The sequence below is a fragment of the Coregonus clupeaformis genome, chromosome 30 (genome assembly GCF_020615455.1).
Source record: "Coregonus clupeaformis isolate EN_2021a chromosome 30, ASM2061545v1, whole genome shotgun sequence".
Taxonomy (NCBI): domain Eukaryota; kingdom Metazoa; phylum Chordata; class Actinopteri; order Salmoniformes; family Salmonidae; genus Coregonus; species Coregonus clupeaformis.
The window spans coordinates 35063019-35089598 of NC_059221.1; the positions used below are offsets into that span (position 1 = coordinate 35063019).

At 40.8% G+C, this 26580-nt stretch overlaps 1 protein-coding gene across 1 annotated transcript in view; it reads right to left on the reverse strand.

Moving 5' to 3' along the window:
• Positions 1-24983, reverse strand: part of LOC121545349 (coiled-coil domain-containing protein 71) — a 42099-nt gene extending 17116 nt beyond the window's left edge. The window contains exon 1 of the mRNA XM_041855791.2: positions 24796-24983. The gene's annotated coding sequence lies outside the window, so the exon portion shown is untranslated. The remainder of the gene's footprint in view (positions 1-24795) is intronic.
• Positions 24984-26580: the final 1597 nt, after the last annotated feature.

The following is a 26580-nucleotide window of genomic DNA, read 5'->3' on the forward strand; positions in this document are numbered from 1 at the left end:
TGAAATGTTTCTACAACTTGATTGGACATGATTTGGAAAGGCACACACACCTGTCTATATAAAAAAGGTCCCACAGTTGACAGTGCATGTCAGAGCAAAAGCCATGAGGTCGAAGGAATTGTCCGTAGAGCTCCGAGACAGGATTGTGTCGAGGCACAGATCTGGGGAAGGGTACCAAAACATTTCTGCAGCATTGAAAATCCAAGAACACAGTGGCCTCCATCATCCTTATATTGGAAGAAGTTTGGAACCACTAAGACTCTTCTTAGAGCTGGCCGCCCGGACAAACTGAGCAATCGGGGGAGAAGGGCCTTGGTCAGGGCCCCGATGGTAACTCTGACTGATCTCCAGAGTTCCTCTGTGGAGATGGGAGAACCTTCCAGAAGGACAGCAATCTCTGCAGCACTCCACCAATCAGGCCTTTATGGTAGAGTGGCGAGACGTAAGCCACTCCTCAAGTAAAAGACATGACAGCCCGCTTGGAATTAGCCGAAAAGCACCTAAAGGACTCTGACTATGAGAAACAAGATTCTCTGGTCTGATAAAACCAAGATTGAAGTCTTTGGCCTGAATGCAAAGAGTCACGTCTGGAGGAAACCTGGCACCATCCCTACGGTGAAGCATGGTGGTGGCAGCATCATGCTGTGGGGCTGCGTTTCAGAGGCAGGGACTGGGATACGAGTCAGGATCGAGGGAAAGATGAATGGAGCAAAGTAGAGAGATTCGTGATGTAACCTGCTCCACAGCGCTCAGGATCTCAGACTGGGGCAAAGTTTCACCTTCCAATAAGACAACGACCCTAAGTACACAGCCAAGACAAAGCAGGAGTGGCTTCGGGACAAGTCTCTGAATGTCCTTGAGTGGCCCAGCCAGAGCCCGGACTTGAACCTGATCGAACATCTCTGGAGAGACCTGAAAATAGCTGTGTAGCGACGCTCCCCATCCAACCTGACAGAGCTTGAGAGGATCTGCAGAGAAGAATGGGAGAAACTCCCCAAATACAGGTGTGCCAAGCTTGTAGTGTCATACTCAAGAAGACGTGAGGCTGTAATCACTGCCAAAGGTGCTTCAACAAAGTACTGAGTAGAGGGTCTGAATACTTATGTAAATGTGATTACCGTTTTCTTTTGTTTTTCCAAAATGTCTAAAAACCTGTTTTTGCTTTGTCATTATGGGGTATTGTGTGTAGGGGGAGAAAAAGCCCCTTTATTCATGTAGCTAATCTGGTGTGTCTTTGAATTAGGGCAATGGCCATCCCCAGCATCGTATTCACCACAACACCACGTGGATGTGATAGCCATGGAGGTATGTAACATTAGTCACTTAGCCCATCTGTTCTTTCTTGCACAGTATTTACTTCATTTTAATGTAACATTGTTTCAAACAGGGCCAGGAGTGAGACACTAGAACACTAGAAAGTTTGAGCCGCAGACATGAAGTTAAGAACATAACTTACCAACTTAAATGTAAATACTTATTGGAAATATCTGTCATCTGTCTTTAGACTGTCACAATAAATATATGTAAAATATAGGGGGTGGGAAATACGTTAACATGTGCGTCATTTCTAATACTTCTCTTGCATTTCGTAGCTAAGGTTTTGGGCTGTAATGCGTGCCAAGGACCTGAAGTCGACAGTGTGGGCGGCAGGTAGCTTAGTGGGTAAGAGCGTTGTGCCAGTAACCGAAAGGTCGCTGGTTCTAATCCCCGAGCTGACTAGGTGAAAAAAAATCTGTCGATGTGCCCTTAAGCAAGGCACTTTTGCTCCTGTAAGTCGCTCTGGATAAGAGCGTCTGCTAAATGACTAAAATGTAAATGTGTGGCGGATGTTACGTTGCATTCTGTCAAACCATCTTGCCATCACCATAACCTGGACTGGGGCAGGGGATGAGGCCTGTTTCGTGGACTTGTTTCTAAAGACCATTCTTCACAGTAGGTCTTGATTTTATTAAAATGTGTTACCCTTGTTCTCTCTACTTTTAAGTAAATTCTTAAACTCATGTGTAAGACCATGTGCGATTAAAATGTAACTAAATTGTTCTTTGTGTATAAGAGCCACTTGGAAGAACCCTGAAACCCGGGATGCCACAGATGAGGGGTTCCAGATTCAGATCACCAGTTACATGAAAGGGCCCTCCGATTATGAATGTGGGAGTCGAAAACGCACAGGAGAGAGAGAATCCGCTGCAGCGAAGGTCAACGTCAAGTCTTAAGCCACCTGTCTCAAAGCCAGCCTCTACCCCAAAGCGGAAAGACTGTTCAAACAGCTGAACCCTGGGCTGACTACCGCACCCTACCACACACACACAGAATCTATTCATCTTTGGTACAAGCTTCCGTTGTAAATTATTTTTGTATACCGGACCAATGCAATAGTTGTCACCGTACTGCACTACTAATGTATACAGTGCATTCTGGAAAGTATTCAGACCCCTTGACTTTTTCCACGTTACAGCCTTATTCTAAAATGGATAAAATAAGTATTTTTTCCCTCAGCAATTTACACACAAAATACCCCATAATGACAAAGCAAAAACAGGTTCAGAAATGTATAAGAAATACAAAAACTGAAATATCACATTTAAATAAGTATTCAGACCCTTTACTCAGTACTTTGTTGAAACATCCTTGAGTCTTCTTGTGTATGACGCAACAAGCTTGGCACACCTGTATTTGGGGAGTTTCTTCCATTCTTCTCCGCAGAGCCTCTCAAGCTCTGTCAGGTTGGATGGGGAGCGTCGCTGCACAGCTATTTTCAGGTCTCTCCAGAGATGTTCGATCAGGTTCAAATCCGGCTTTGGCTGAGCCACTCAAGGACACAGACTTGTCCCAAAGCCACTCCTACGTTGTCTTGGCTGTGTGCTTAGGGTCGTTGTCCTGTTAGGAGGTGAACCTTTGCCCCAGTCTTAGGTCCTGAGCGCTCTGGAGCAGGTTTTCATCAAGGTTCTCTGTACTTTGCTCCATTAATCTTTGCCTCGATCGGACTTGTCTCCCAGTTCCTGTTGCTGAAAAACATCCCCACAGAATGCTGCCACCACCATGTTTCACCGTTGGGATGGTGCCAGGTTTCCTCCAGATGTGACGCTTGGCATTCAGGCCAAAGAGTTCAATATTGGTTTCATCAGACCAGAGAATCTTGTTTCTCATGGTCTGAAAGTCTTTAGGTGCCTTTCGGCAAACTCCAAGCGGGCTGTCATGTGCATTTTACAGAGGAGTGGCGTCCGTCTGGCCACTATCATAAATGCCTGATTTGTGGAGTGCTGCAGAGATTGTTGTCCTTCTGGAAGGTTCTCCCATCTCCACAGAGGAACTCTAGAGCTCTGTCAGCGTGACCAAGGCCCTTGTCCCCAGATTACTCAGTTTGGCCGGGCGGCCAGCTCTAGGTAGAGTCTTGGTGGTTCCAAACTTCTTCCATTTAAGAATGATGGAGGCCACTGTGTTCTTGGGGACCTTCAACGCTGCAGAAATGTTTTGGTACCATTCTCCAGATCTGTGCCTCAACACAATCCTGTCTCGGAGCTCTACGGACAATTCCTTCAACCTCATGGCTTGGTTTTTGCTCTGACATGCACTGTCAACTGTGGGACCTTATATAAAGTGTGTGCGCTTTTCCAAATCATGTCCAAATCAATTGAATTTACCACAGGTGGACTCCAATCAAGTTGTAGAAACATCAAGGATGATCAATGGAAACAGGATGCACTGGAGCTCAATTGAGTCTCATAGCAAAGGGTCTGAATACTTCTGTAAATAAGTTTGTATTTTATTTTTAATAAATATGCAAACATTTCTAAAAACCTGTTTTGACTGTCATTATGGGGTTGTGTGTAAATTGCTGAGAATTTTTTTATTTTATCAATTTTAGAATAAGGCTGTAACATAACAAAATGTGGAAAAAGTCAAGGGTTCTGAATACTTTCCGAAGGCACTGTATACCTTTATATAAATTATATGCTGCTACTGCACTGTACATTATTCCACTCACTATGCACATGGGCTAACAATGTCCATACTAGGCCTATATCTATTTTTTTATTAATAATTTACATCTTGTTTTATTTTATCTGCATGCCTCTTGCACTTGATTTTGTTTTAGTCTTTATTAGCATGTTATACAGCCTGGATTTACATAATGACAAAGTGAAAACATGTTTAGACATTTTTGCAAATGTATTCAAAATGAAATACAGAAAAACTATTTATATAACTATTCACACTCCTGGGTCAATACATACACCTTTGGCAGCGATTACAGCTTTGAGTCTTTCTGGGTAAGTGTAAGAGCTTTGCACACCTGGATTATGCAACATTTGCCCATTATTATTTTCAAAATTCTTCAAGCGCTGTCAAATTGGTTGTTGATCATAGCGAGACACCCATTTTCAGGTCTTGCCATAGATTTAAGCCGATTTAAGTCAAAACTAACTAGGCCACTCAAGAACATTCAATCTCGTCTTGGTAAGCAACTCCAGTGTATATTTGGCCTTGTGTTTTAGGTTATAGTCCTGCTGTAAAATTTGTCTCCCAGTGTCTGTTGGAAAGCAGACAACCAGGTTTTCCTCTAGAATTCTGCCTGTGCTTAGCTCTACTCCCTTTCTTTTAATCCTAAAAAACGCCATAGTCCTTGCTGATGACAAGCATGCCCAATAGCATGATGCAGCCAACACCATGCTTTAAAAATATGAAGAGTGGTACTCAGTAATGTGCTGTGTTGGATTTGCCCCAAACATAACTTTATGTCCTGAATACAAAGCATTAATTTCTTTGCCACATTTTTTGCAGTTTTACTTTAGGGCCTTATTGCAAACAGGATGCATGTTTTGGGATATTCTTTTTCTGTACAGGCTTCCTTCTTTTCACTCTGTCATTTAGGTTAGTATTGTGGAGTAAGTACAATGTTGATCCATCCTCAGTTTTCTCCTAGCATTAAAGTCACCATTGGCCTCATGGTGAAATCCTTGAGCGGTTTCCTTCCTCTCTGGCAACTGCGTTAGAAAGGACGCCTGTATCTTTGTAGTGACTGGGTGTATTGACACACCATCCAAAAAGTGTAATTAATAACGTCACCATGCTCAAAAGGATATTCAATGTCTGCATTTTTTTCCTTCTTCCCATCAACCAATACGTGCCCTTCTTTGAGAGGCATTGGAAAAGCTCCCTAGTATGTGGTTGAATCTGTGCTTGAAAATCCATACAGATAATCGTAGTGGGGTAAAGAGATGAGGTAGTCATGTCGTTAAAACACTATTATTGCACACAGTGAGTCCATGCAATTTATGGGACTTGTTAAGCAAATTTCTACTTCTGAACTTATTTAGGCTTGCCAAAACAAAAAAGGGGTTGAATACTTACTGACAAGACATTTCAGCTTTTCATTTAAAAATTATTTTCTAACATCATTCCACTTTGACATTACGGGTTATTGTGTGTAGGCCAGTGAAACAATCTCAATTTAAGATTCAGGCTGTCACACAAAATGTGGTAAAGGTCAAGGGGTGTGAATACTTTCTGAAGGCACTGCATTAACAATGCCACCTATTTGATTACTATGTCAAATTTTTTTGCCATTGCACTAGGACTGTCCGACTAAAATAAATAAAAATAAATATTGGTTGACCAAAATAGTCAGCTCTTTTGACCAATCGATGGGACTACATTAATTTTTTTTTTATATTTTTCCATATATAGATACACCCTTTTTGTTTTAATTAAATCAACTTCTCAGCCAAGGGAGTGGGCGCACTCACAATTTTGCATAAGAACACAGCCATGAATAAAGAATGGTACCAACACATCCTCCGAGAGCAACTTCTCCCAATCATCCAACAACAGTTTGGTAACGAGCAATGCCTTTTCCAGCATGTTGGAGCACCTTGCCATAAGGCAAAAGTGATAACTAAGTGGCTCGGGGAACAAAACATTGACTTTTTGGGTCCATGGCCAGGAAACTCCCCAGACCTTAATCCCATTGAGAACCTGTGATCGATCCTCAAGAGGCGGGTGGACAAACAAAAACCCACAAATTCTGACAAACTCCAAGCATTGATTATGCAAGAATGGGCTGCCCAGAAGTTAATTGACAGCATGCCAGGGCGGATTGCAGAGGTCTTGAAAAAGTAGGGTCAACACTGCAAATATTGACTTTTTGCATAAACTTAATGTAATTGTCAATAAAAGCCTTTGACACTTATCTAATGCTTGTAATTATACTTCAGTATACCATAGTAACATCTGACAAAAATATCTCATAACACTGAAGCAGCGAACTTTGTGAAGACCAATACTTGTCATTCTCAAAACTTTTGACCACGACTGTGTACACACACACACACACACACACACACACATCCTTTAAAAAAATATTATTTCCCTTTATTACTTTCCAACCCCACCACCCTTTCCCTACTTGGAGTAAACTAGTGAACAACAATGCTTAGGCCTCTACTTCCAGCTTATACATACTATATACATTTTATGGACACAGTCAATTTTACATTTACGTCATTTAGCAGACGCTCTTATCCAGAGCGACTTACAAATTGGTGCATTCACCTTATAGCCAGTGGGATAACCACTTTACAAACCAATTTTGTTTGTTTTTACTCCTGAACTTCTTCTACCCTCAACCTCTGATCATTTTCATGATGTCCATCCGGTTTGCTTCTATATGCCATATCTTTCTAACTGTTCTCTTTCACAAAAGCTCCCAACCTACAACCTATATACTTATTATGGACACAGTATGCTTACATTATTAGTTATCTTGTTGTTATTAGTCCCATCCTTCAATACCTCCCATCTAGCTCTTAACACCATCCATAATGGATTTCTATTTGCCATATCTTTTTCAACTGTACTGTGATGATTTACAAAAGTTCTGAACCTTTCTATTCTCATTGTTTCTACAGATTGTAAATCGAAAATAAACATTTTTGCTAAAAGTATTATATTATTGATCGATTGACTATGACTTTTCAAAATCACCCAGTAATGCTATCTGCAGGGTTAGCTCCAGGTAAATATTGCAATCCTTTAGCCATTCCTGGACCTGTGTCCAAAAACAAGCTACAAATTGACAGTACCAAAACAAATTATCTAATGACCGTCTCTTCACAGCAAAATCTGCAGAGCTGGGAAGATTGTATCCTCCATATAAATAACATTCTATTGGTAGCAAGAATTTTATATAATAATTTAAATTGAAAAATTATAAGTTTTGAATCCGGCGTCGTTTTGCGTATCAGTTCATAAACACTATGCCATGGGATCGGCACGTCAAACATTTCTTCAAAATTTATTTTGCAATCTATATGGGACGGCAATCAATCCTTTGGTCCTTCAATGAAACTGGTATACTTTTTTATTTAACCAATTATGTTATTTAATGCATGGTCGACAGACAAGTTCCTTACCTTTTCCCCCTTCCACTTTCCTCTTCCATTTTTGCGGTAATGCTGCAATTATTTGGATGTAATTTTGGGTAGAGCAGACATTTCTATATGTTTTTGATAGCTGCATGTGCGACATAACTCCATCAGTCCTACCGATGATATCATTTACGAAGATTATACCTTTTTTAAACATTTGCCCCCCCCCCCCAAAAAAAGGGTTTTTATAAATTTGTATATTTGAGTTTAACCACAATATTTGTTGCATTATTTGTACTGTCGTTTCTGGAGGATTAAATTGAAATTGCAACCAACTTTCTATGGCTTGTTTTAGAAATAGTGATATTTGGGAGATGATTTCCTTTTCAAATAACTGAAAGTGAGAGGTTGTAATCTGATTAAAAGGGAAAAAGGTCATTCTTTAATATTGGGTGAGACAATCTTACTAATTTGCTAGAGAACCAGTTCGGATTTAAGTATAACTTTTGTATGACTGAATCTTTTAGATTTGTTTTATTGATTTGCATTTTAATGAGGGAAATAAGTATTTGACTCCTCTGCAAATACTGACTTAGTACTTGGTGGCAGAACCCTTGTTGGCAATCACAGAGGTCAGACGTTTCTTGTAGTTGGCCACCAGGTTTGCACACATCTCAGGAGGGATTTTGTCCCACTCCTCTTTGCAGATCTTCTCCAAGTCATTAAGGTTTCGAGGCTGACGTTTGGCAACTCGAACCTTCAGCTCCCTCCACAGATTTTCTATGGGATTAAAGGTCTGGAGACTGGCTAGGCCACTCCAGGACCTTAATGTGCTTCTTCTTGAGCCACTCCTTTGTTGCCTTGGCCGTGTGTTTTGGGTCATTGTCATGCTGGAATACACATCCACGACCCATTTTCAATGCCCTGGCTGAGGGAAGGAGGTTCTCACCCAAGATTTGACGGTACATGGCCCCGTCCATTGTCCCTTTGATGCGGTGAAGTTGTCCTGTCCCCTTAGCAGAAAAACACCCCCAAAGCATAATGTTTCCACCTCCATGTTTGACGGTGGGGATGGTGTTCTTGGGGTCATAGGCAGCATTCCTCCTCCTCCAAACACAGCGAGTTGAGTTGATGCCAAAGATCTCGATTTTGGTCTCATCTGACCACAACACTTTCCCCCAGTTCTCCTCTGAATCATTCATTGTCAAACTTCAGACGGCCCTGTATATGTGCTTTCTTGAGCAGGGGGACCTTGCGGGCGCTGCAGGATTTCAGTCCTTCACGGCGTAGTGTGTTACCAATTGTTTTCTTGGTAACTATGGTCCCAGCTGCCTTGAGATCATTGACAAGATCCTCCCGTGTAGTTCTGGGCTGATTCCTCACCGTTCTCATGATCATTGCAACTCCACGAGGTGAGATCTTGCATGGAGCCCCAGGCCGAGGGCGATTGACAGTTTTGTGTTTCTTCCATTTGCGAATAATCACACCAACTGTTGTCACCTTCTCACCAAGCTGCTTGGCGATGCTCTTGTAGCCCAGTCGAGCCTTGTGTAGGTCTACAATCTTGTCCCTGACATCCTTGAGGAGCTCTTTGGTTTTGGCCATGGTGGAAAGTTTGGAATCTGATTGATTGCTTCTGTGGACAGGTGTCTTTTATATAGGTAACAAGCTGAGTGTGTGCTCCTAATCTCAGCTCGTTACCTGTATAAAAGACACCTGGGAGCCAGAAATCTTTCTGATTGAGAGGGGGTCAAATACTTATTTCCCTCATTAAAATGCAAATCAATTTATAACATTTTTGACATGCGTTTTTCTGGATTTTGTTGTTGTTATTCTGTCTCTCACTGTTCAAATAAACCTACCATTAAAATTAGAGACTGCTTATTTCTTTGTGAGTGGGCAAACGTACAAAAATCAGCAGGGGATCAAAAACTTTTTTCCCCCTCACTGTATCTTCCATGTAAAAAACCTGTCTGATTAGAATGAATAACGTCCGACAACACCTCTTTAATTCTGTGCGCTATACATTTTGCATCACAACACTGAAATGTAAGTGGCCTCCAATTTTTTTAATGGACTGGATCTTTATATTTTCCACTTGTTTCCGGTTTCAGTAATAATGAAAATCAGACCTTCTTGAGTGTCTGATAATCTATAATTTACATAGGAGTGGTTTAAACATGCTAATAACGGTCCTCTGGGTATATCAAAAAAGCTTTGGTATACCTCGACTGGTATGCCATCCAACCCTGGAGTTTTCCTGGACTTACAGTCTTTAATTACATCCAGAAGTTCCTCCTCTGTAATTTCACCTTCACATGAATCTTTCTTTATGGCTGTTAATATTACATTATCAATAGAAAAAAATCTCTACAATTAGCTTCAGTTAGAGGAGATGGAGGCGACTGAAACAAAAACATATGCTTAAAGTACTTTGTTTCCTCTTTCAAAATATCATCTGGTGAATCATGGGTGACTCCGTCATTTTTAACCAGTTTCAGTAAATAATTTTTGGTAGCATTCCTATGAAGAAGATTTAAAAAAAGATTTTGGTGCATTTTTCCCCATATTCCATCCAGTTTGCTTTATTTTTATAATGTATTACACTTCATCTTTCTTGAATAAGTTTCTCCATTTCTTTTTGTTTTTCCTCTAATTTATTCTTAGCCTCTATGTTACAGTTTTTATTGCTATCTATCTGTTCTGTTAGACCTTCTATTTCCTTTGTTGGTATGGACTCTTCTGACCTAAATTGCTTTTGTTTGAGATGAGTACTGAATTGCATGGCATCTAAAGGCACATTTAAAGGTGTCCATACAATTAAGGGGATTTGCTGTACCTATGTTATGTCGGAAAAAAGTAAAAAATAAATCATCATCCAATAGGCTTTGATTAAAGTTCCAATATCCACGCGGAAATTCAGTAAGAGTAATGTATATGGCAATTATATGATGGTCCGATCGCATTGTGTCCCCTATCAACACTAACTTTTGGTGCCAACGAGAATGACATAAGAAAGAAGTCAAGATGACTAGCTTGATTGAGTCTCCGCCATGTAGAGCTCACTAGATCAGGATATTTAAGCCTCCATATATCTACTAGTTCTAATGTATCCATGACATTCACGATTTCCTTAAGAGCATGAAGGTGATTGTTTGTAGTGTGATTTTCTTTACGGTCCATTGAGCTATTTAAAACAGTATTATAATCCCCCACCATAAAAATAGTATTGAATTGCTTGTAGGGTTGATAATTTATTATATATATTGTCAAAGAAGAGTGGATCATCATTATTTGGTCCGTAAAGGTTAATGAGCCATATCTGTTTGTGGTCCAATAACATATTTAAAATAATCCATCTACCTTGCGTATCTGTTTAGACAATTTGCACATTCAGATCGAAATTACTATTAATTAATATCATCACCCCTTTTGAGTTTCTTTGCCCATGGGAGAAGTATATTTGGATGTTAACCTATAACCAGGATTGCCATTGTATTACATTACATTTGACAAGCAATTATTATTTTAGAAAACAATTGTGGTTCATCCTATATTCTCCCTAACATCCTTTTTTCCCTTGCAACAGATGTGGGATAAACACACACGCACATACTCTAACACACTCAACCCCTTTCCTCCACAATCAACCATAAAAATCAGATGCTCAACGGTTGTTACATCCCAGAGCCCAACTCAAGAAAGGACCTGATTTATGAATGCATATACAGTTACAGCGGTTTGAGAAAGCATGCAAGATTGAGCAAAAATTGACAATGTGAGATTTGATTAATCTATTTAATCTATGTCAAGTCCTAGGTGATGGAGATCAGATCCACCCTCTTCACCTGAGACACAAACACTCTGGTCCCCCGTTGTAACCATTTTTCCCAAGCATCTCCGTGCAGTCAGACCTTTGATTCTTTTGTGCCACCTGGGCCACAATGATAAGCCCCCTCTCTGAACGTCCGAGTGTGACCCCCTCCCCATGGGTTACTGCAGCCAGTGTTGCCAGCACTGCCACTACCTGGGTGGGGGTACCCCACCGGAATCCCCACCGGCTGGGTACAAGGTCGTCAAGGTTCTCATTAGCAGCTTTGAGAATTTCCTTGTATATAATGCTCTCCCATCAGGGGGCTCTGGCTTTGTCGGACCAACCCTGCAAGGCAGGCTCAGAATCTTGAGGGGGCGGTGCTGCTCAAGTAGGTCCCTGACCGCATTTATTTTTCTGTTTTGGCTGCATATAGGCAACTCACAGCAGGTCCATAAAACAGATGGGGACTTCTCTAGGATATAGGGTTGGGGATCGTTCCATCATGATAGGCCAATAAAAAAAATATATTAGATGTATACTGTATTTTAAAATGTATATCCCTCATCTGCACAAAATTGAAAGCTCTCCCTCACAACCCCTGCTCACAGACACACGGTTCTGGGATATGCAACCATTTCCTTTCTCACTCACTTAATGCCACACTTATTCAAAACACAAAAACGCACACCACACCTTCCATCACAATTCATCCACACACTGTGCCTATGTCTTCTGTTTGCTATGTTTTTATCTCCACTATGTTGATTGAGTACTTGTGTTCTAATTTAGTTGTATTTGAAGATGTATTATTTTGCTTGTTATCTTTTCTTGTAATACCGTCTTATCCCTTTATAAAATACTATACCTACTATAAAATGTGCTTTATTATCACAATCCCTACCATGGCTAGTATTGGGTGTTCTATTATTCGACTCTATTAGAACTTTCAGAATAGCCACGGAGTAGTCTTTGTGTCGCGGAACATTTGGTTGTCAATATACAGTTTATCGACAACAAGAGCAACACGCTTCCCTTTTAAATCTATTTTCCTTGAAGAGGATTGCAGAACGGCGCAAAGTTATGTACCCAATCTCCCTCGGGAACTGATCATTCATGCCTATTTTCGTGCCAGCAAGTCTTTCACCTTTTAACCATTACTTTATCCTTTAAAAAAAAGCTAATTTGGCAACGATTGGACGCTCATATCTCGGTCCTTTTTGCCGAAACAGTGTACACGTTTGAGTTGGATTTTGTCGACAGCCTTGAGTGGAATCTGAAGCGCTGAAAGAAAGAAGTCCTTCACAATCTTTTCTGTAAATCTCTCCCTCTTTTTCCTGGATACCCGTATGTACTAGATTCTCTCATCGATCTAGTTTGCATGTCCAGTAAGGCTTCTCTCAGAAAGTTGTTCTCCATTTTAAGTTCCTTAACATCCGTTTCCATCCTAGTGACTGTCCCTTTTAATTTTTTTATAGTCGCTCTCCATTGTCGCAGCTTTTCCGTCACTTATTTCAAGACTCGCCGTCAACTCTTTTACATCATTACTGCCCAGTTTGTCATTTATCGACTTCAACAGGTTGCTTTCTACACTTACCAGTCCCAGTGGTGAAAAGCATAAATCTGTATCAGTCGAGGAATCGCGTTCTCTCTTGGAGATTGATTCTCCTCGTTTATCTTCCGTCATGTTTGTGTGTTGCATGTTGTTGTAATATTTGTCGATACATTTCTCTAGCCTTATAATTTGTTGTGTGTTATTATCCAGATTGAATGCTATTACCCTCTAATTTATGAAATGTTAATATTTAGTCTAACTTACTGATATTACATTTACATTTACATTTTAGTCATTTAGCAGACGCTCTTATCCAGAGCGACTTACAGGAGCAATTAGGGTTAAGTGCCTTGCTAAAGGGCACATTTACGTCATTTAGCAGACGCTCTTATCCAGAGCGACTCACAAATTGGTGCATTCACCCTATAGCCAGTGGGATAACCACTGGCTAATAATTGATTATTATGTTTTTATCTTGAGGTGATTTGTACCACTGTATTCAATACGCCATCTTGTATACCTGCCCTCTCCCGGAGGTTCCCTGTCTTAGGTCAGTTAGGTTCACCACTTTATTTTAAGAATGTGAAATGTCAGAATAAGAGAGATAATTATTTATTTCAGCTTTTATTTCTTTAATCAAATTCCCAGTGGGTCAGAAGTTTACATGCACTCAATTAGTATTTGGTAGCATTGCCTTTAAATTGGTTTAACTTGGTTTAAACCTTTTGGGTAGCCTTCCACAAGCTTCCCACAATAAGTTGGGTGAATTTTGGCCCATTCCTCCTGACAGAGCTGGTGTAACTGAGTCAGGTTTGTAGGCCTCCTTGCTTGCACACGCTTTTTCAGTCCTGCCCCCACAAATGTTCTATAGGGTTGAGGTCAGGGCTTTGTGATGGCCACTCCAATACCTCGACTTTGTTGTCCTTAAGCCATTTTGCCACAACTTTGGAAGTATGCTTGGGGTCATTGTCGATTTGGAAGACCCATTTGCAACCAAGCTTTAACTTCCTGACTGATGTCTTGAGATGTTGCTTCAATATATCCACATAATTTTCCTTCCTCATGATGCACCAGTCCCTCCTGCAGCAAAGCACCCCCACAGCATGATGCTGCCACCCCTGTGCTTCACGGTTGGGATGGTGATCTTCGGAGTGCAAGCTACCCCCTTTTTCCTCCAAACATAACGATGGTCATTATGGCCAAACAGTTCTATTTTTGTTTCATCAGACCAGAGGACATTTCTCAAAAAAGTACAGTCTTTGTCCCCATGTGCAGTTGCAAACCGTAGACTAGCTTTTTTTAATGGCGGTTTTGGAGCAGTGGCTTCTTCCTTGCTGAGCGGCCTTTCAGGTTATGTCGATATAGATCGTTTTGTACCCGTTTCCTCCAGAATCTTCAGAAGGTCCTTTGCTGTTGTCCTGGGATTGATTTGCACTTTTCGCACCAAAGTACGTTCATCTCTAGGAGACAGAACAATTCTCCTTCCTGAGCGGTATGAAGGCTGTGTGGTCCCATGTTGTTTATACTTGCGTACCATTGTTTGTACAGATGAACGTGGTACCTTCAGGCATTTGGAAATTGCTCCCAAGGATGAACCAGACTTGTGGAGGTCTACCATTTTTTTCCCTGAGGTCTTGGCTGATTTCGTTTGATTTTCCCATGATGTCAAGCAAAGTGCCACTGAGTTTGAAGGTAGGCCTTGAAATACATCCACAGGTACACCTCCAATTGACTCAAATGATGTAAATTAGCCTATCAGAAGCTTCTAAAGCCATGACATCATTTCCTGGAATTTTCCAAGCTTTTTAATGACACAGTCAACTTAGTGTATGTAAATTTCTGACCCACTGGAATTGTGATACAGTGAATTATAAGTGAAATAATCTGTCTGTAAACAATTGTTGGAAAAATGACTTGTGTCATGTACAAAGTAGATGTCCTAACCGACTTACCAAAACTATATAGTTGGTTAACAAGACATTTGTTGAAAAACAAGTTAATGACTCCAACCTAGTGTATGTAAACTTCCGACTTCAAGTGTGTGTGTGTATATATCTCGTCTGATGCTTTAAGCTTACTGTTTGATGAAATAAGACTAATGCTTCAAGAGGGAGCCAGAGATCTAGATAACCCGAAGAAAAATAACTTAACCTAACCCAACCATTCTCCCCCCTCTCCTGCTGACTTTCGCAGATTCTGCCATTACTCTCCTGAAGTTGCTGGTATTAGGCTACACGAGGAATCGGCAACCTTTCATGTGGATTGCCAATTTCTTACCTTTCTACCGATCTGTGTACCAGTTATAGTTTACATATGCACATTTGTGGAACAGTTTCATTTCATTTATAATAACGTCTTCATAACTCAAAATAATTGGTTGTGGTTAATCAAACTTCTATCCAAACCTATATCAAAATGATACTAACCTAAAAATTAACTCCTATTGCCAACTATGTAAAAATAGCCTACATAAAGCCAACAAATAGAAACTGCAGCCAGAAAATATCCTGATAAAAATAAATATTCTATAAATCACATTGTCTATGCATGGCCTGTCTGCAACGAACCTGAAATATTGTATCAACTATTAACTTGGGTCTGACCTGAAGCACTAGCGAACTCGCAACATTGTATAAAATATTCTAGGAACTCAGTTTCCTGCGCCAGTGAGCTTGGGACAGACACAGCTGTAGGCTATTTGCGCAAGGGATAAGAAGCAGTGGTTGACTTGGGCTGGAGCTCACCGGAGCGGAGTACCGACATCTCAAATGTTCTACTGCTTATGCTCCTGTACCACTTATGGAATATTAGCGCAAAAGTATCGTGGAGCTCCTGCACCTAAATAAACAGTATCAACACCCAAAATGAGTACAGGAACCTATTTCAGTCCAAGTCACGCACTGCTAAGAAGTAATCAGGTAGGCCTATTTTATGACGTTTCCACTGGCTCAGAGCATGACATTTCTCCCTTTCACGCTAGTGGTTATCGAAAGGGAGAGAGCTGGAAAGGTTTTTCAAATACATTGAGGAACTATTGTCATTATCAATTAATGTAAAAACAGATTTCATCTGCTTGTTGTTTGAGGTGAATATATATTATATATTTTTTTTTTTGAGAAGCTCCACAGCTCATTAGTGGTGGTGCATTAAGCCAATCAAAAATACTACTTCTAAGCGTAATCAGGTGTGCGTCCTTACAGCATTGACAGGAGCGCTGCAAACAAAAGACAAATGACTAAATTGAATTGACAACACTCATAAATGGAATGAAATAAACCAAAACTTGTTTCACAAGTGTTGCATAGGTTGTGCACTCTGCAAACAATGTGTCCATTCCAACAATGAGAACAGTAAAAGGAATGAATATTGAATGCATTAACAGAAATTCCCATATCCAAACAAACATTGTAGATTAGAAATTAACGTTAAATGTACTACTGGTGATATACAATGTATTCAGACCCCTTGACTTTTTCCACATTTTGTGTTCAGCAGTCTTAAGGCTTGGGGGTAGAATCTGTTAAGGAGCCTTTTGGACCTAGACTTGGCGCTCCGGTACCGCTTGTCGTGCGGTAGCAGAGAGGACAGTCTATGACTAGGGTGGCTGGAGTCTGACAATTTTTAGGTCCTTCCTCTGACACTGCCTGGTATAGAGGTCTTGGATGGCAGGAAGCTTGGTCCTAGTGATGTCCTGGGCCGTACGCACTACCCTCTGTAGCACCTTGTGGTCGGAGGCAGAACAGTTGCCATACCAGGCGGTGATACAACCAGTCAGGATGCTCGCGATGGTGCAGCTGTAGAACTTTTGAGAATCTGAGGACCCATGTAAAATCTTTTCAATTTCCTGAGGGGGAAAAGGCTTTGTCGTGCCCTCTTCACGACGGTCTTGGTATGTTTGGAGCATGATAGTTTGTTGGTGATGTGGACACCAAGGAACTTGAAGCTCTCAACCTGCTCCACTACAGCCCTGTTGATGTGAATGGGGGCGTGCTCGGCGCTCATTTTCCTGTAGTCCACAATCATCTCCTTTGTCTTGACCACGTTGAGGGAGAGGTTGTTGTCCTGGCACCACACTGCCAGGTCTCTGACCTCCTCCCTATAGGCTTTCTCATCATTGTCGGTGATCAGGCCTACCACCGGTGTCGTCGGAAAGGATCCAGTTGCAAAGGGAGGGGTTCAGTACCAGGGTCTTTAACTTAGTGATGAGCTTTGAGGGCACTATGGTGTTGAACGCTGAGCTGTAGTCAATGAACAGCATTCTCACGTAGGTGTTCCTTTTGTCCAGGTGGGAAAAGGCAGTGTGGAGTGCAATAGAGATTGCATCATCTGTGGATCTGTTGGGGCGGTACGTGAATTGGAGTGGGTCAAGGGTTTCTGGGATGATGGTGTTGATGTGAGCCATGACCAGCTTTTCAATGCACTTCATGGCTACAGACATGAGTGCTATGGGTCGGTAGTCATTTAGGCAAGTTACCTTGGCGTTCTTGGGCACAGGGACTATGGTGGTCTGCTTGAAACATGTAGGTATTACAGACTGTCAAGGACAGGTTGAAAATGTCAGTGAAGACATGCTCGGATTACACGTCCTTGTAATCCGTCAGGCCCTGCGGCCTTGTGGATGTTGACCTGTTTAAAGATCTTACTCACGTCGGCTACAGAGAGCGTGATCACACAGTCATCCGCAACAGCTGGTGTTCACATGCATGCTTCAGTGTTGCGTGCCTCAAAGCGCGCATAGAAGTCAATTAGCTCATATGGTAGGCTCGTGTCACTGGGCAGCTCGCGGCTGGGCTTCCCTTTATAGCCCGTAATTGTTTGCACGCCCTGCCACATCCGACAAGCGTCACAGCCAGTGTAGTAGGATTCAATCGTAGTCCTGTATTGACGCTTTGCCTGTTTGATGGTTCGTCGGAGGGCATAGCAGGATTTCTTATAAGCGTCCGGATTAGAGTCACGCTCCTTGAAAGCTCTACCCTTTAGCTCAGTGCGGATATTGCCTGTAATCCATGGCTTCTGGTTGGGGTATGCATGTATGGTCACTGTTGGGACAACATCATCAATGCACTTATTGATGAAGCCAGTGACTGATGTGGTATACTCGTCAATGCCATCGGATGAATCCCAGAACATATTCCAGTCTGTGCTAGCAAAACAATCCTGTAGCTTAGCATCTGCGTCATCTGACCACTTCCTTATTAACTGAGTCACTGGTGCTTCCTGCTTTAGTTTTAGTTTCCCGGATAACTACCACACAAAAAAACACTTGTATCATAATTGTATTCGGACAATTCTCCATATCCGTTACGATACTCAATTTGTCAGAGTACTCGGCACACCCCTAGGAAGCCAACACAGTCTGTATTTCACCTCAAGGTGCGCACCGGTTTTGACAGTAAACACCCCACCCATCTGTAGCAAACAATATTTATGAGTCCATAGAGTTAAGTGTGCTGGTGTTTCTTATTTGCCAAGGAAATTAGTATTTTAGTACTGTGAAAAATTAAATGCAAATTAATTACTTAAAAATCATACAATGTGATTTTCTGGATTTTTGTTTTAGATTCCGTCTCTCACAGTTGAAGTGTACCTATGATAAAAATTACAGACCTCTACATGCTTTGTAAGTAGGAAAACCTGCAAAATCGGCAGTGTATCAAATACTTGTTCTCCCCACTGTATATGGGACGGCTGTCAATCCTTTGGTCCTTAAATGAAACTGGTATACTTTTTTATTTATCACAGTTTTCCTTAACCAATTATGTTCTTTAAAGCAAGGCAAGTTCCTTACTTTCTCCCCCTTCCACTTTCCTCTTCCATTTTTGCAGTAAGGCTGCAATTATTTGGTTGTAATTTTGGGTAGAGCAGACATTTCCATATGTTTTTGTTAGCTGTATGTGCGACAACTCCACCAGTCCTACCGATGATATCATTTACGAAGATTATACCTTTTTTTTTTTTTTTTACATTTTGTCAAAAAAAAAAAAAAAAAGGTTTCTTGTCAATTAGTATATTTGAGTTTAACCACTATTTGTTGCATTATTTGTACTGTCGTTTCTGGAGGATTAAATTGAAATTGCAACCAACTTTCTATGGCTTGTTTTAGAAATAGTGATATTTGGGGGATGATTTCCTTTTCAAATAACTGAAAGTGAGAGGTTGTAATCTGAATAAAGGGGAAAAGGCCATTCTTGAACATTGGGTGAGACAATCTTACTAATTTGCTAGAGAACCAGTTCGGATTTAAGCATAACTTTTGTATGACTGAAGCTTTTAGTGATGGGTCTAATGCTTTAATATTTAATCACTTCAATCACTTCAACTGTGAGAGACGGAATCTAAAACAAAAATCCAGAAAATCACATTGTATGATTATTAAGTAATTAATTTGCATTTTATTGCATGACATAAGTATTTGATACATCAGAAAAGCAGAACTTAATATTTGGTACAGAAACCTTTGTTTGCAATTACAGATATGACCAGGTTTACCCTTGACCAGGTTTGCACACACCGCAGCAGGGATTTTGGCCCACTCCTCCATACAGACCTTCTCCAGATCCTTCAGGTTTTGGGGCTGTCGCTGGGCAATACAGACTTTCAGCTCCCTCCAAAGATTTTCTATTGGGTTCAGGTCTGGAGACTGGCTAGGCCACACCAGGACCTTGAGATGCTTCTTACGGAGCCACTCCTTAGTTGCCCTGGCTGTGTGTTTCGGGTCATTGTCATGCTGGAAGACCCAGCCACGACCCATCTTGAATGCTCTTACTGAGGGAAGGAGGTTGTTGGCCAAGATCTCGCGATACATGGCCCCATCCATCCTCCCCTCAATACGGTGCAGTCGTCCTGTCCCCTTTGCAGAAAAGCATCCCCAAAGAATGATGTTTCCACCTCCATGCTTCACGGTTGGGATGGTGTTCTCTGCGTTGTACTCATCCTTCTTCTTCATCCAAACACGGCGAGTGGAGTTGAGACAAAAATATAGTTTTTGGTCTAATCAGACCACACGACCTTCTCCCATTCCTCCTCTGGATCATCCAGATGGTCATTGGCAAACTTCAGACGGGCCTGGACATGCGCTGGCTTGAGCAGGGGGACCTTGCGTGCGCTGCAGGATTTTAATCCATGACGGCGTAGTGGTTACTAATTACTAATGGTTTTCTTTGAGACGGTGGTCCCAGCTCTCTTCAGGTCATTGACCAGGTCCTGCCGTGTAGTTCTGGGCTGATCCCTCACCTTCCTCATGATCATTGATGCCCCACGAGGTGAGATCTTGCATGGAGCCCCAGACCGAGGGTGATTGACCGTCATCTTGAACTTCTTCCATTTTCTAATAATTGCGCCAACAGTTGTTGCCATCTCACCAAGCTGCTTGCCTATTGTCCTGTAGCCCATCCCAGCCTTGTGCTGGTCTACAATTTTATCCATGATGTCCTTACACAGCTCTCTGGTCTTGGCCATTGTGGAGAGGTTGGAGTCTGTTTGATTGAGTGTGTGAACAGGTGTCTTTTATACAGGTAACGAGTTCAAAACATGTGCAGTTAATACAGGTAATGAGTGGAGAACAGGAGGGCTTCTTAAAGCAAAACTAACAGGTCTGTGAGAGTCGGAATTCTTATTGGTTGGTAGGTGATCAAATACTTATGTCATGCAATAAATGCAAATTAATTACTTAAAAATCATACGTGATTTTCTGGATTTTTGTTTTAGATTCCGTCTCTCACAGTTGAAGTGTACCTATGATAAAAATTACAGACCTCTACATGCTTTGTAAGTAGGAAAACCTGCAAAATCGGCAGTGTATCAAATACTTGTTCTCCCCACTGTAGATTGCAAAATAGTTAGGAAGAGATTTGACGTACCGATTCCATGGCATAGTGTTTATGAACTGATAGGCAAAACGACACCGGATTCAAAACTTAGATTCTTTCAATTTAAATTATTATATAAAATTCTTGCTACGAATAGAATGTCATTTATATGGGGGATACAATCTTCCCAGCTCTGCAGATTTTGCTGCGAAGAGAGAATCATTAGATAATTTTTTTTGGTACTGTCCATTTGTAGCTTGTTTTTGGACACAGGTCCAGGAATGGCTAAAGGATTGCAATATTTACTTTGAGCTAACCTTGCAGATAGCATTACTGGGTGATCTGAAAAGTCATAGTCAATCGATCAATAATATAATAATACTATTAGCAAAAATGTTTATTTTTAATTCACAATCTGTAGAAACAATGAGAATAGAAAGGTTCAGAACTTTTGTAAAACATCACAGTTGAAAAATATATGGCAAATAGAAATCCTATATGGATGGTGTTAAGAGATAGATGGGTGGTGTTGAATGGAGTTGAAGGAGGGGACTAATAACAACTAACAACAAATAATAACAAGATAACTAATAATGTAAGCATACTGTGTCCATACTAAGTATATAGGTTGTAGGTTGGGAGCTTTTGTGAAAGAGCACAGTTAGAAAGATATGGCATAAAGAAGCAAACCGGATGGACATCATGAAAATGATCAGAGAGGTTGACAGTAGAAGAAGTCAGGAGAAGAAAAAAAAATATATATAATTATTGTAAAATTGACTGTGTCCATAAAATGTAGATAATAAGTATAAGCTGGAAGTAGAGGCCTAAGCATTGTTGTTCACTAGTTTACTCCAAGTAGGGAAAGGGTGGTGGGGTTGGAAAGTAATAAAGATAAATATATTTTATTAGCATTCAACTCCCTCCAAAGATTTTCTATGGGGTTGAGATCTGGAGACTGGCTAGGCCACTCCAGGACAATGAAATGCTTCTTACGAAGCCACTCCTTCGTTGCCCGGGCGGTGTGTTTGGGATCATTGTCATGCTGAAAGACCCAGCCACGTTTCATCTTCAATGCCCTTGCTGATGGAAGGAGGTTTTCACTCAAAATCTCACGATACATGGCCCCATTCATTCTTTCCTTTACACGGATCAGTCGTCCTGGTCCCTTTGCAGAAAAACAGCCCCAAAGCATGATGTTTCCACCCCCATGCTTCACAGTAGGTATGGTGTTCTTTGGATGCAACTCAGCATTCTTTGTCCTCCAAACACGACGAGTTGAGTTTTTACCAAAAAGTTCTAGTTTGGTTTCATCTGACCATATGACATTCTCCCAATCCTCTTCTGGATCATCCAAATTCTAGCAAACTTCAGACGGGCCTGGACATGTACTGGCTTAAGCAGGGGGACACGTCTGGCACTGCAGGATTTGAGTCCCTGGCGGCGTAGTGTGTTACTGATGGTAAGCTTTGTTACTTTGGTCCCAGCTCTCTGCAGGTCATTCTCTAGGTCCCCCCGTGTGGTTCTGGGATTTTTGCTCACCGTTCTTGTGATCATTTTGACCCCACGGGGTGAGATCTTGCGTGGAGCCCCAGATCGAGGGAGATTATCAGTGGTCTTGTATGTCTTCCATTTCCTAATAATTGCTCCCACAGTTGATTTCTTCAAACCAAGCTGCTTACATATTGCAGATTCAGTCTTCCCAGCCTGGTGCAGGTCTACAATTTTGTTTATGGTGTCCTTTGACAGCTCTTTGGTCTTGGCCATAGTGGAGTTTGGAGTGTGACTGTTTGAGGTTGTGGACAGGTGTCTTTTATACTGATAACAAGTTCAAACAGGTGCCATAAATACAGGTAACGAGTGGAGGACAGAGGAGCCTCTTAAAGAAGAAGTTACAGGTCTGTGAGAGCCAGAAATCTTGCTTGTTTGTAGGTGACCAAATACTTATTTTCCACCATAATGTGCAAATAAATTCATAAAAAATCCTACATTGTGATTTTCTGGATTTTTTTTCCTCAATTTGTCTGTCATAGTTGACGTGTACCTATGATGAAAATTACAGGCCTCTCATCTTTTTAAGTGGGAGAACATGCACAATTGGTGGCTGACTAAATACTTTTTTCCCCCACTGTATGTACGTGTGTGTGTGTGTGTTATATATATATATATATATATATATATATATATATATATATATATATATATATATATATATATATATATATATATATATATATATATATATATATACATACATACACAGTCGTGGTCAAAAGTTTTGAATATATATTTTTTAAAGGATATGTATGTATGTATGTTTATATAAAACATGGGGGATTGGAAGTGATGCAGACAATTACATTGATGAAAGTTACAATCTATCTGCAATATTAAGCTGATCTACCCCCTTAAAATAATAATAAAGAAAAAAAAAAGAATACCGCCTTGCACACTCTTGCCTGCATCTAGCTTATCTAGTGTTTAATCATTAGTCCAACAGTTGCAAACAATAGTTTATGTTTATCCCCGTTTTGATCAGTTTGCTTCTGTTTAAGAAACGTTTTTCAACAGAATCGCCGGAACGAATACACCCAATCTCTGCAAACAGTTCACTTTCATAGCAGCCACATACGAACAGCATGATCATTTGCATGTTGTATAATTTCTTTTCGCATCTACGCGCTCTCCTCCTCTCACCTTTTCCCTTCGCTTGTGGACTTCAGTGCACAATACAACAGCTGTCTTTGACCAGGCAAAAAACCTTTCCAAGCCAAACCTTCATACCATGACCGCTACACACATCCTACATCGTTGACACCATATTAGCTAACGTCCTAGTCAACATAGCTATCTTCTAGAACTAATGTGTTAATAACCCAGCAACAATCATGCAGTACAGTGTACAGCAAGCAGTTTAGCAGTTACACCTGCAGGCCCCGGTGGCAATAAATTAATAAAACAAAAAGCTTATCTTGACTTGGAAGAGTTCCAGTGTTGGATAGCAATAGCCAGCTAGCTAACATCCCCCTCTGTTTGAGCCAGGAGTTTGAGTAGGCTGCATTCGCTAGCTAGGTAAGTAAGAGAAAACAATACAACGAAATATAACTAGCTCTCTCTTGCTTCATCATTTTTGAAGAAATTAACTTGTTCAAAACTGTTCAACTATTGTCTCTCTCTTTGAGCCAAATACACACCCCATTTTATGCACTGCAGTGCTAGCTAGCTGTAACTTATGCTTTCAGTACTAGAATCATTCTCTGATCCTTTGAGTGGGCAACATGTCAGTTCGTGCTGGAAAAGCTCTGATGGGTTGGAGGACGTCCTCCAGAAGTTGTCATAATTACTGTGCAAGTCTATGGAAGGGGGTGAAAACCATGAGCCTCCTAGGTTTCATATTGAAGTCAATGTACCCAGAAGAAGACAAAAGCTAGCTGTCCTCCAGCTACACCATGGTGCTACCCTACAGAGTGCTGTTATGGCTACTGACCTTCATTGCAAAACATTGTGTTTTAATCAATTATTTGGTGAAGTTAATATATTTTGTACCGTTTTATCTTAAAGGATCACTATATTGTTTCACTATTTTTTTGAAATTCACTGAAGCAGAAGGTCCTCCCCTTCCTCCTCTGAGGAGCCTCCACTGATTATAATTCAACTTTACCATTATGACTGTTTATAATATAAGGCACTATGTCACTCAATATAAAAGTAGTGCTGGTTGATCTCACTGAGCCGTTTTTAAATCACCTCTTTGCCTTTTCCTCTATGGGCATGGCGTCTTTGATGTCATTCCGAATAATCGAAAAAGATCAGACAGAAGAAAAATCGAACAGTGTAAAAACATTATTGTGATGAAGAGAATAAACACGACTTGAATTCAGTCAGATAGCGACTTAGCTAAGTATACGTCCCTTCCCTCGTTCGATTATTTGAGTAGCTTGTAGGCACTCTAAAAGTGAGAAAAGTAATCAACATACAAATAAGCCAAGTAGATAACGTTAGCCGGCTAGCAGCATTGTTCAGCTGGCCAGAACATTCGAAACAAGAGCCTATGTAACGTTAGCTTGCTGGCTACGTTTTTTGAGGCCAGACACAAATTCCTGACTCGAGGAATAGGAGATAACGCAATACAGTACTGACAAACCGGCGAGTAACTAACGTTGCCTAGTTGTAAAGCCAGCCATTTAAACACCATGCCACCATGGCTTGCTATCGTTTCCCCTCACATCATATGTACTGTTGGTGTGTAGCTACCTTTTTGTTGTGCGAACCGCTGCTCCCTTGCACCACTCAGCAGCGCCGATAACTTAAATCAAATGAGAGCAGAGCCACACTTTCTTCATACAGCAATTAACGGGAAGTGCACTCGTGCCTCTTTGGAATATCGCTTTGACAGCTACAATTCCAGTCAAGTCTTGGCCAAAGTAAAATGGCAACCGTTGGGGGTGTTTCCGTTTTGAAGACCTGAAAGAGAAGAGGGGCGGAGTTTAGAATACAATAGGGACGGCCCTTCAAGCTAAGCCCGCCCATTAGACCTTATCAGTGTCCGATCCGTGTCCATAAAAGGGAAAGAAGGCGTGATTTAGGCGTGGTCAGGAACAGGAAAGAGGTTGGGCAAATTTGAGGGAGGCGGACTTCCATGCCTTTTGTGGGAAAAAGGTAAGCAGTGAGCTAGCTAGCAATCTTTGTGAGAGAATGGAGGGGTTGAAAGGACAATTTAATTTAATTATTTTATTTTACTGCATTTTAAATGTTAATTTAGCCAGAAGATTAATATGTATTTATGTTTCTAAATTCATAAATGGGATAACGATTTTGAAAAAATCATTTTGATGTGTGTTAATTTTAACATACATCAAAATGAATCGTTAGCTAGCTTATCAAGCTAGCTAAAATCTTAATGGTTGAAGAATTGTTCCCACCAAAAAGCACATGAATGATGCCGCGTTCACATGCTAGTCAGAACTAGGAAACTGACATTTCCAACATGCTAACTGGTTGAACGCGACACGTGTATAATTACAACCAGTTAGCAAGTCGGAACGTTCCGACTAGCACGTGAACGTGGCATGAAACTAAGTCGTAGGTCCGACGAGCACCTGAACGCGGCATTAAAGGATGCAGTATTCGAAGGGGCAATAATAAAGCATTGTATTATTTTGTCGTCCATTTACAGAAAAATTAAGCTTGGTGATAGCAATAGAAAGAGGACCTCTGCATTAATAAGCAGATCAATTTCCCACCTTGACTATTTGATTTTATAATGCAATCATTCAGTGTAAAAAATAAATAAATGACAAGAGGCCTTGGATTAAGAAATGCTGGTTTAATGTAGTCCATGTTATCACCTTATCATGTGTCTAAAGGTTATAGGAATGACTGTTACTGCACTGAAAAGTTTAGAGTTATTGTGAAGCCAGGCTTTTTTTAACCTCCCCTCCCCCATTTCTCGTCTCCACTATGATGACAGATGTGAGCAGTATGGCACAAAATGGCTGCCAAGAATAATCAAAATGGCTGCTATAGACTGTGAATATGAGGTGTAATTACTGCATAGTCCTTAAATAGTGCTGAAATAATTGTATGTATTTACTTAAATGTCTACATATGCTTCCCTGGAAAATAATCTCTTAAATGAAACCAAGAAATGAGGAGAACCTTGATCCTAGTTAACACAGGCAACCAAGCGCTTGCTGCCTGGGAGGTTGTAAGAAATTGATACAAAATGAAGGTTTCTGAAATGTAATGTTGATGTCCCCCAATAAAAAAATTGTCTCTCTAGACATCCGGGTTGCTCCCACAATTTTCAATTGGCTTAATGTTACTTTCAAGACAACTCGGAAAATCGGAAAACTCGGAACTCATTTGTCTACGAGTTTCCAAATCGGACATTTCAGAGTTTCAGAGTTCCTAGTTGTCTTGAAAGCGGCACCGTCTGTATGTAATAGAACATCAGTTTGGCGTAGGAACTACCTTATCCGCTTGAATAAAATACAAAATAGTAGCTAGTAAGATGGAGATCACGGATAATATTTTTAA